Consider the following 11836-nt stretch of genomic DNA (forward strand, 5'->3'; position numbering starts at 1 on the left):
CAGACATACTATAGTTGAATATAATTATATAATGATATTCTTCTATGAATAGAATTAGCATTTGGCAAAATAAACAGGTAGATGGTTCTCACCTACCTAAACTTCAGTTTAGAGTTATGCTTGGTGTGTGCATGCTTCTAATGCTTGTATTCACCTCAACAATCTTTACACGCTTTTAGTAACTGGTAACCAAGTGTATAATTATGATTACTCATGTTATAGGAATATCTTGGATTAAGTGATACTACCTTATTAGGTACCTTATTATCCAACTGACAAAAATATTAGCAGATAACTGAAGTTTTATGGGCCATCTGTATTTTAATGCCTGTAAAGAAATCTTGTAAAGGGGAGCACTTTTTAAATGCATAAAAGATAATGTAATCCTGAAATAGAATTTGAGAAACTTTAATTGCTTCAGCACAGAACAGTTTGTTGAATGGAATGTAAAGGAACTACAGATAATATTTCTTTGCTGCTTGGCTAAAAAGAAAATACTCGTTGGTTGGGCAAGGAGATTAATTTGATGAGGCTGGAACTATAGCTGCTAAACAGGATAAGTGTTTGCACAGAGAGTTCATGTTTCCCAAAGAACATCTCTGAAATAACTCAGGGAGAGGAGAAGTAAGAACAAAAGGAGCTCAGTCAGTCACTACAAGATTGTTTCGTAAAAGAAGCAAATGGGATTAGCTATAATGAGATTATCAGCTAATTCTCTGAGGCTACACCCATAAAAATCAACAGGCAAGGGAGTGGGAGCTGAACTCTGCGGTATTGTTAACAGCAGCGAGGTATCAGTGTCAGGAATAGGGTTTTTTCCCAATAATTTGAAATACTGTTGTAGCTGTAAAATTTGAACTATAATCTCTGATAGCAAGAATACTTCTGCCCAGCATGTGAAAGATCCTGAAGCTCAATGCTCTGAGTTCATAAGGAGAATTCCCTTTGCAGAGTAACTAGAATTACCTTTTTACCAACCCATTCTTTTTTGCCACTGGAGCACTGAATTCAGGCAAGACAGCAAGACAGTTTTCCTGCATTGGCCCTTTCTGCAGCTCACTGTTCTGCTTTCTGCTGCCTGCATATTTCTCTGGCAGCATACTTTTAACGCTATACATGTACTTTGCCACCAATGGTGAGTGTGTGGTTTCTGTCTGTGCCACAGTAGGGCTCCGTAGTCAGGAAAGTATAGCCCGTCCTGGGACTGTCCTCTTTATTACCGAGAGTCTCTTTGTATCAGAGTCAAACACGTGGTAACATTTGGAGGAATAAATCATCCCACCATCGTTCCTACTACAGAAAGTCTCCTCTGAACTCTGGCTTTCCTCTTCCTGTGTTGTTGCTGGTGGACTCAGAGCTCAGCACATTCCCTGTGTTATTTAAAGAACTTCTTGAGCTGGTACATTATTTTAAGGCTGCCACTGTATTCTTTAAAGTACCAACAGGAAGCGTTCAGCCTACATAAATCTTAGTAACTTTTCTGTTCTCAGTGTGTACTCAGAGACTAGATTTTCCATGTTATATATATATACACAAAATTAGATTTAAAAACAGAGGACTCTGTCCCGTGTAACATTTTCCTCTTTAGCCCTCTTTTCAGAGAGACTTTCCATACTGGGAAACCCTGCTGACTGGAAAGGTCTTCGAATACAACTTCAGATGTAGCACCTATGTCATGCTGAAAGGTCTTCTTGTTTCAAGGGTTGCAGATATGACCAAGGAGCACAAAAACTAACAGCTGAGTGCAGCTGAAAGTCAAAGAAGAGTTTTGTCAGGACTACGTGGGTAAAACACCTGCAGGGTTATTTTAACCATATACAACTCCTCCTCCATCCATTTAAAGGTCCAGTGGAGGCCGCAAAGATGGTTAAGAGCCTGGAGTACTTCCTTTATGCGAAAAGGCTGAGACATCTGAGACTATTCAGCCTCTACTTATCCTAACTCTTATTCATCCTTTGCTACTAGAATTTTCCCCGTTGCTTTTTTAACCTCCTGTGTGTATGGCATTTGAAGTAACAAGTAAACAGAAGATCAGCTGAACCAAAACCAGGTGGCAGCCTGGGCTGGTTGCTCATAGACGGAAAGAAGCCAAAGCAACCTGGCTCCTGGTTATGCAAACAAATATCGGTAACAATGAAGCAATTTTTCTTAGCCATTCTCCTTGCCTAGGAGGAATGTAATCTCCACAGCCCCCAGTTCTGCAAACATTACTGCTAGCCTGTGAGTTAATTTCTCAGCTCTACACAAGAACAAGCTGGAAATGGTCTCTTCTCCGCTGACATCCTCTTTCTCTTGAGCTTCGACACCAACAATCCATAGCGGCTCTCCAGGCTCACATATCAAAGAATAGCTGAGGTTTGAAAGGAAACGGGGAGATCACCAGATCCCTCTGCCTCTGTGGGAAACCGGTTCCTGTACTGAGTCACCCATGCAATAAAAATGTTTCTCCTGATGTTCAGAGGGAACCTCCTATGTTCCAGGTTGTGCTGCTGACTCCTGTTACTGAGCACCACTGACAAGAGCCTGGCTCTTCTTTCCAGCTCCCTTCAGGTATTTGCAAGCACTGATGAGATCATGCCAAACCTCGCTTCTCCTCTACCTCCGTATCTCATAGTTGGGGAAAAAATGTAGATATTGCTACATACTGCTACTTATTCTTGCAACAGCAAAGATCACCCTATTCCCTACTGGAGCTGCCCACTCTCTTGCAATATAGAACTCCTTTAAAAACAGCCAAGTAATCAACCAAAATCAAACCATTTAACTGCATCAGTGGACAAGGTAACTGTGTAAGTGGACAAGGGAAGAGTCACTGATATCATCTACCTGGACTTCAGTATGGTCTTTGACATAGTCCCCTATAACATCCTTCTCTCCAAATTGGAAAGATACAAATTTGGTGATTGGACTGTTCAGTGGATGAGCAAGAGGTTATGAGATCATACATAGAGAGTGGTGGTCAAAGGCTCAATGTCTGGATGGACATCAATGACAGGCGGTGTCCCATGGGGTCAGTGCTGGGACCAGTGCTCTTTAACATCTTCATGATTGACATTGACAGTGGGATCAAGTGTGCCCTCAGCAAGTTTGCAGATGATGCTAAGCTGTGTAGTCTGGTCAACATGCTTGAGGGATGGGATGCCATCCAGAGAAACAGGCTGAACAGAAGGCCCAGGTGAACCTCATAGGGTTCAGTAAATCTAAGTGCAAAGCCTTGCACTTGGGCCATGGCACAGCCCCTTCTACCGGTATTTGCTGGAGGACTAAAGTATGGAGAACAGCCCTGATGAAAAGAACTTGGGGCTACTGGCAGATGGGAAGCCACATGAGCCAGCAATGTGCCCTCGCAGCCCAGAAAGCCAAGGCATGGAATGCTTCCCCTATGAGGTCAGGCTGAGAAAGCTGAGGCTGTTCAGTGTGGAGAAGGCTCTGGCGTGATCTGGTGGCAGCTTTTCTGTATCTAGAGGGGTGCTATAAGAAAGAAGACTTTTCAGCAGAGCCTGTGATGATAGGACAATGGGAAATATCTTCAAACTGAGAGTGAGGAGATTTAGTTTGGATATAAGAAATAAGTTTTTTACAGTAAGGTTGGTGAGGCACTGGAACAGGTTGCCCAGAGATGTGGTTAATGCCCCATCTCTGGAGACATTCAAGGTCAGGCTGGACCAGGCTCTGAGCAACCTGATTGAGCTCTAGGTCCCCCTGTTCACTGCAGGGGACTAGATGACCTTTAAGAGTCCCTTCCAACTCAAAAGAATACATGATTCTATGATTAAAACCAACCAAACTAAATTTTAAAAACCTCACAAGATTACTTCTGTGAATATTCTTTCTTTGAAATGATTATTTTGCAGAAACTTCATCAAATTCCTTATTCTAGGACTTCCTCACACAATTTCCAGAATGAACAAAGAAAACAGGCTGTTTGTTTCCAAATGGGATATCATACTTTTTTGACTGGCACTGGTTATCAGATTTATCAAATGAGAAATATATAATCTTAGGTCGAATACATTAGATGTTGCTAACTTACGATAATTTTCAGGAGTCTGCTTAGTAGATGTGAAAGAATCTCTATTTGTTTTCTGCAACTTTAGACATAGAAGCATTGTCTTTTTTTTTTCTTCTCTGCAGTGCAGCATCAAAACTGGAGGCAGGAAATCAGGACTCAGCAGGTTTAATGCATTCTTACATCTTCACACTTTCCCTAGCTCTTACTCCAAGTTTGGGCTGGTTACCTGGGTCCCACGGGCTTTTTTCTGAGGATATAGTACTTGCACTCCACTCTCCAGTTTTTAAGAGAACACACACTTTTTGCTTTCAAAAGCAGATTCTTCCTTTGCCTTTCTGTTTAGAGTTAATCCATTCCTGCCTCCTAGCAACCAATTACCATTATATCTACAGCCAAGACAGCAAGTAAACATCCGCTGTGTAAGTACCTAATGTAAGTGGAGTTAATGAACTGCTAGCAGGCATTATTCCCTTTAGGTAACACAGCCTGGAAATCTATGCCACATACCTTCTGTCAGCATTCTCAGGAAAGGGATCCTGAGATTAGCTGATCTGTAAATGTGCTAGAGTAACTAAGCAAAAGCAGCCTCTTCTCCTCGATACCAAATACAGATCTAGTGCTGTTGTGGATCTTTTGAATGCCTTACAGTGACTATCAAGGGGCCAACAGAAATAACCTCTACATTCATCTACTTAAGTACAGCACCTACATTAGGTTCTTAGTTACTCTTAGTTATCAGGGATCATGCTATAGCCAGTGGACAAATGCATCTGTGGAGAATAATTTAAATCTGAATCTGAATTTATCTTTGAGGGTACATCTTTCCCTCTCTCCACTAACCCTCCAGAGAGTTAAGGCAACTAGACTTCTGACTTGGGCATCTCAGCATCTGATGTTAGACAGAATGAGTGTGGGTAATGCCTGTGTTTCAGCTATATCTCTGCCTCTACTGTGAATAAGCAAAAGATTTATGGCCAGTATGTTGTCATCTGATGTTTTCTCAGCATAATTTAAACTTGAACTGTCCTAAGCATCTGAGATGTACTTTAAGTTATATAATAATGATGGTCAGAGCCAGTGCTACTGAAGTATGAACATTGTAGAGTTAAATTTAATCCTCCTGAGGAATGACCTATCTCCTATATATACACCTGGAATTCTACTCTACTTACTTTGCTGATGAAGTAATCTTGCAACAACTATGTGCTGGGCTAGTCCTTCACATTTTGTCTCCTGACACAAATTTTAGCAGAAATATTAATTTAAGAGACTTCTGTCTGCTGACCCATGGAATGAGGAAGAACTCTCTTAGTTGTGCTAACACTAATGTCTGTGGAGTCAGTTTCTAATCCAGATAAATAGAATAAATTCTAAACAGAAGACTCCAGAAACTGAAGATCTCTTAGAGCAAAGTCTGCATTTGAGGAAGTGTTGTCTCATTGAAAAATCTGCTATAATCCTCAGTTGGATTCATATCAGCTTTACTGATTGATTTTCAGTATGCAAAGACTCCAGGCACACAAAAAACCTTGTAAGCAATATATAATGTAGTAAAGAATATGTAGAATTCACTGGAGAGCTCAGACAGGAAAGGCAGAATTCGTTTCATCTCTGTAACATGGCACTCTGTATCCCAAGATGTTACCTTATGCTCCCTACAGGTAATGGAGAAAAAAAGGTTTTAAAAATGTGATCTATTTCAGTCAACAGTGAAATGTGCTCTGCTCAGTGCTTATTTGTCACCACTGTCTGCAAGGAAATGTGAAGAGACCAGTTCATCCATGGGCATATGTACTGTGGATAGCTATCAATTCTTCCTTGCTTTTTCTTGCAAATACATTGTCATATTTTTACTTCTATACATGTGCACATGACTATGTGTACCTATATATGTATACACATTTAAAAATTATTTAATAAAGTTCCAAGTTAACGTATGTGTCTATATCTGATCATTCCACCAAAGATTTTCCTTTATGAAGTGACTGTGATATGTACTCCAAATTCTGTGAGGTCTCTACAACTGAGAAAAAGGCAGTGAGTATTGCACAAGTCCTCCTTCACTCTGTCAGCTAGAAAGATTCAAAAGCTGGCAGCTGCTTCCTCTTTGCACGTAATAGCTGGGACTGGTTAAGCACAAAACCAGAGTGGCACAAAATGTTTGAGTCAGCATAACGAACATCCACTTGGATCTTCATGCTGCATAGGCAGTTTAAACACCTCTCCTCCTAAGCCCAGTAAGATGATGCAAGAATGTACAAACTCCAAACTTCCAATGTTCTCCCTTTAACTAGGATAAAATTCTAAGGTTAAAGAAGTTAGCTAATAACTATGTGAGGAGTCAGAGGCTGTCTGCTGTGGACAGTGCTGCCCTTGCATAAACATTTACATCTCCTCCACTACCGAATGACCACAATGAACTGAGCATCCTCTCCGATCCCTTGTGACCTGCCCCATTCATCACACCCACATATCTCTGAAAGGGTGAAGCTGTTAGGCCTTCACCACCCTTTATTACTAGAGGCACCTCTTGAATCTGCATTATCCAGCGTCTCAGGACACTAAATGTGTTGGACTTGCAAAAGTTAACAGTATGAGAAAAATTTCAACACATTTCATAAAGAGCAACCACGCATATTCCCAGGTTGTCATCCATCTGGAGATTTCTGGGATTTTTTAGCTGCATCCTACATGCGTTCAGAAAAACTGAGGATTAAGTAAAATTCCTTCCTGTTGCTTTTCTCTTATTGGAATAAAACCAACCTCTGTAGGACACAACACATTGCTCATCAGAGTGCTTTCCTGCCAGAGCACTTTACAAACTCAAATTATGCATCACAACACCCTTCCAGGGTGGAAAGAAAAGTTAAAAAGCTGGTAATGAACTGTTACTCGTTAGAGCAATTTCATGGAGATCAAAGACTATGGATGGGCCAAAGAAATTTAAGTAATGGGATGTGGAAGCACTGAGGACAGAATCTCAGTACTTCACGGAGTGAATAGATATGGAGGCCATTCAGTGCTTGCAGACTTTGTTTTTTTTGTGTGTGTGTGTGTGTTTGAAAGCCAAGTACTTTTGAGAAATCGGGCTCAAAAAACCAGATTCCATCAGTGTTTAAAGCAGCAGAACAATAACTAAGAAGGTCTCAAAAGCACCTAGATTCCTGACTCCTGTCTGAAATCCCGCATATACAAACTTAGCACTTTAGTTGCTTAGATACTTGTTGAAAACATATCCATACATAAAGCACATCAAATACAAACCTCAGAGACCATGATCATCTATCCCCTGAACAAACACTTTCCCATCCAGTATGGGTTTCTGTCCCCATGGATTGTCTCCTGTCGTCTCCATGCACTGCAGACACTGTGGCACCATTCGGGCAATCTCTAGTGGTCTTCTTCTTTGCCAGTTCAGTGTTTGTAATTTCTATTTCTTCCTGTTTTTAAGTGGCTTATCTGGCACAACATTATTACAATGTTATTATTTTCTGGCTCAGTGAAAGTATGATTAAAGCAGAGAATATAAACAGACTTTGGGAAAAGCTGTCATTTAAATCCTTCCTGATTAGCTTCATTCCTTTGTAAACTACCACTGACTCTGGAATGGGAGGTGGTGGGCCTCAGTCAACTTTAACATCTGGACCCAGAGTCACAGTCTGAATTCACAGTAGTTCCTGTCTTTACAGAGGAGTAAACCACTCTCTTCTTTAACCCTAAACCTCCCAGAAATTAGTATTTTCATACCCCATGGAGAAGTAAAACTAAAGCAAGAGCCCAGAGCCCCGCTGTACTGCAGCTGTAGGAGCGCTCAGCACATTTTACCCGAGAGGACCTTGGGTGCATCTGTTTCCCAAAGTTACAGAGGATATCAGAGGGACAATCGGGGACTGCATGCTGGTGGAGGATAGAATGCCTTTACTCCTGCCACCAATATCACATTCGAAGGTCGTCTCTCTCAGTGAATTTGAAGTGGAAGGAAGAACTTGCAGCTCACCAAACACAAGTCTCTTTGGGAACTATGGAGTTTGTTCATCACAAATTATTCTCAGCTTCCCTTCCTGGGAGGAGATAGAGAGATCTCCTATAAGCTTTCTGTGATTGATTTGTGATGGGTCAGGCTCATAGAGAGCAAAATAAAGAGCTTTCTGTTAGGTTCAAGTAACGCAGGCACTGCTGCAAGAAAAAGCAAACAAAGAGCTTCCCTTAGTTCAGATACTGCGGTATTCTCAGCCTGTGAACATTGACTTTTTTGATATTATGTACATATAGCCAAGCTCTGGCCTTCCCTGCATTTGCCCTCCCGGCAGCCACATCCTGGCTGCCCCACAGTGCACAAACCCAGCACGGCCACCCAGACTGAGCCAGAAGAGTGGCAGCGTGGAAGAGTACGCACTGCAGATGGCTGGACAAAAGATGCAGAGTGGAGAGGGCTGGGATCTTCCAGGTTGAGGGAATTCTCTCCCCAGCAGCTTGGCTGGGATCCACATTCCTGCATTCCTTGCCCTGCCACAGAACAAGGCAGTGTTGTATAGGAGAAGGCTGAATGCTTTGTTGTGGGTAATAAACACCAGGAGAGCTTGAACAGAAAAGCCAAAGTTTTGCAGTTCCTCTGCTGGCCTGTGACCTGAACATATAAACACTTAGCAGACAATCGTAGGTTAAATTATTCTGTAGCATTTTTTTATAATGGCAAACAGTTTCTCTGAACCGAACTGAATTTGCTTGGATTAAACTACAGCCTTCTTAACTTTTTTTTCTGTCTTGATATAAAAATGCCAAAACTCTGAAGCATTAAGAACTGTTTTCTGCCGAAGCTGCTTAATAGATTCTACCTTGCAAACCCAACCCTGAGAATCAGAGTTGCTCAGACAATAAACTTGCAATTCCATCAGCAGTTTAAATGTCACTAAAGCCTGTTACTTTCATGTTCTGAAGCAGTAAAACAAATAAGAAAGAAACATACATAGATTCTGGTAAGTACTATACTAAGATTCCTGTCCTGGGTGATTGGGTCACCCACCCATTTTCCAGTGGATAAGAGATATAGAAGTTAGACTTTTGGGACTGGTGTTTTTTTGCATTAATTTGGTGGGTCAGACACACAAGCAGGGGGAAAAAAGAGGAGTCGGAGCAAATTGTTTCATTTCTCTAAATACGGCCTTTCCTGTTCCTTTATAAGCCACATTTTTGTTAGGGTATATGGAGCTTGCCACTGTCCTCAGCAACGTCCTGTACAGGTCCTTCATGGAGGAAGAGAAGATAAAATATTTCAGATTGAGCCTTCCTGATTATCACCTGGAGGCCAAGCATTTCCTAAACATGCTCCCTGGAACTTGTCCCATATGGATTTTTGGATATAGCCAACAAGTTTTGGAGGGTGAAAGAGCTCAACAGAATAGGCACAGCTGTTCTATGCCAGTTAAATCATGCTTTTTTCCACCTAGTATAGCAATTTGGTAATACACATGTAGTTTCATAAGCCTGCCTTTTTGTGTTGAAGATTAGTAGTGTAAATGGAATATTGAACCGTTTGGTTTGTCTTTAAGCTACCTTTTTCCTTCCTACAGTTCTCTTTTTCTATTTGCAGTACCAGCCTATATGTTCTTGCAGTTATCCAAATATGCAAAAGTCTCTGTGCCATTGGACTTCTGATCACAAAAAAGGAAGAGGTAACATTCAGTTTGAGGGGAAAATAAATAAAGAAAGAGAGAGAACTGTTGATCTTGATAATTTTGAAAGAGTGTGAGTTACAATAGCAAGAATCAGAATGGATCTTTCTGGCTGTATGAGCTGTACAAAAGCAGTTTCTCTTTAGCAACACAGAGGCATGCTTACTGTAAGCCAAGCCAATGAGTTAGAAATCTTTATAATAATTCTTCCTCTTTTTTTTTTTTTTTCCTCATTAAGTGGACAATATAGAACATCTCCAAACTTACTGTTTCAAGCAAATTCCCTTCAACTTTTCTATTTCAGATGACTGGATTCCAGCTCCTGATGAAAGACTGTTTTCTTAAGTAAGACCTGAACCAATGGCCATTCACAATCTTCACAGAAACATTTCTAATACTGTTAAATTTGATAACAGCTTGTTTTTATAAAATAAGACATTGATGCCAAATCGGAGCTGGCAATATCATTTAAAGAAGTGTTATTCTGGTTATAAACAGGAAATGTTTAAACTACTGATCCCGTGATTAATGAATGTTTCCACATCCACATAGCAGCCAATTTTCCCTTTCCTTGGAGATAACTCCATAACATTTTCTAGAGAAGGGTCAAAACTTTGGAGCTTCCATGCTGAAGTATATGAAAAATGGCATTTCTGTGGAAACACTGATGTGTTTTTCTCCCTTTGATATCAAATCCAGGTATTCAAACTGACTCCAGTGGGAGTGGAAACCAAGACAAAAATCTTCTGAAAGGTTTTTGTTCATGCTTCTTTTCTTGAGGGCCAAGGAAGTTTTCCTTCACAAGAATTCTCAGATTTCCCTAAGTTCATTCATAGAAAATCACTCAAAATATCTTGAGTACAGACTACAAAAAACTCTTTCCTTCCTCTTAGATACCTTTAATTTTTCTCCTGGCTAGGGGAAAAAAAATGAAGTTGACTTAGTAGTTCCAAAATGTATTGTATGGATCTAGCTAGACACTCCCATTAGTCTTTAGGTTACACATCTAAATACATGCTAAAGGAGAGCCTAATAATACAGCCTTCTAATTCCCTGATCTAATTGTCTGACCAGAGAACCAATTTAGAATAACAACAGGATGGGGCAGAACTTGTTAGCTAGTACATGCTGTCCCCAGACCAGCAAACCAGGGAAAAGAGAAAAATACAGTGTTTATGTCGACTTCTCTATTCTTTTTGCAAGGTCATAGAAACCTCAAACACCCAAGGGAGACCAGGACCATCAGGACAGTTGTTTAACTTGGCATTTTCAGTTTCAAGCCAAGCTTATCAATACTCCACTGAGAATCTTCAGGCAAATTGAAAAGGAAAGATGGAAAAACATACCAGTGCTTTTCTAATGAGCTGACAGACAAGTTTAGACTTACCCTTGAGAGCCAGCCAGGTGTTCTGGAGCTTCTGCAAGGTGTCAGGATATCACTGCTTTTGCTGGAAGCAGCAGGAATAGGCAGGACTCCACAGGAGACAGGATTACAGTTCAGCATCTGGTTTTCTTTTCTCTGAACTCTTTGGAGAGGTTTTGCTTCTGTTTTATTGAGCTGAAGACTGCTTTTCTTCTGCTTTTGCCATATGCAGGGCATTGATTTCTCCAGTGGCTCTTCATCATATGAGAAGTGGAAATCTCTGAACAAACACCTATATCATAAAGGCCTTCTGAGGTAATTACTTGGCAGAAAGACTCTCTTATGTAAGAGCAGTTGTCCTAACCTAAAGTGTTTCTACTACACAGCTTTCAGGAATGAAGGGTGATTAAAGTTAATAGCTAACTGTGTAATAGTTAGCTTGTAAAAATGCAAGCTAACTATTCATACGTGGAACGGGTTTCCTTAGCCAAATAAATAAATAAATAAATAAATGAATAAACCGGATGTGGCAGATATGAGCATCACTGTTACTCTCTAGTAGACAGGGAAAAGCAGTATATACATAGCTTAATTCTGCAGGAATTGTATCATATATATAATGTATATTTGTTGCGCATTGTACCTAGGTATTAAATTACTTTCATTAAGAACATGATCTCAAGTTTGCTGCAGTCCCTGAAACTGCTATTGGCCCAAATGTCTTTGGTTAGTTACAAGATTCAAATATTTAAGTTTAGAAGTCTCCAATAAAGTCCGTGTAATTAAGAA

The 11836-nt window shown here is 40.5% G+C and overlaps 1 protein-coding gene across 1 annotated transcript in view; it reads right to left on the reverse strand.

Annotated features, from left to right (window-relative positions):
- Positions 1 to 11301, reverse strand: part of LOC100545239 (LIF receptor subunit alpha) — an 88881-nt gene extending 77580 nt beyond the window's left edge. The window contains exon 1 of the mRNA XM_085212703.1: positions 11072 to 11301. The gene's annotated coding sequence lies outside the window, so the exon portion shown is untranslated. The remainder of the gene's footprint in view (positions 1 to 11071) is intronic.
- Positions 11302 to 11836: the final 535 nt, after the last annotated feature.

Source organism: Meleagris gallopavo, chromosome Z (assembly GCF_905368555.1).
Source record: "Meleagris gallopavo chromosome Z, MGAL_WU_HG_1.1, whole genome shotgun sequence".
Lineage (NCBI taxonomy): Eukaryota > Metazoa > Chordata > Aves > Galliformes > Phasianidae > Meleagris > Meleagris gallopavo.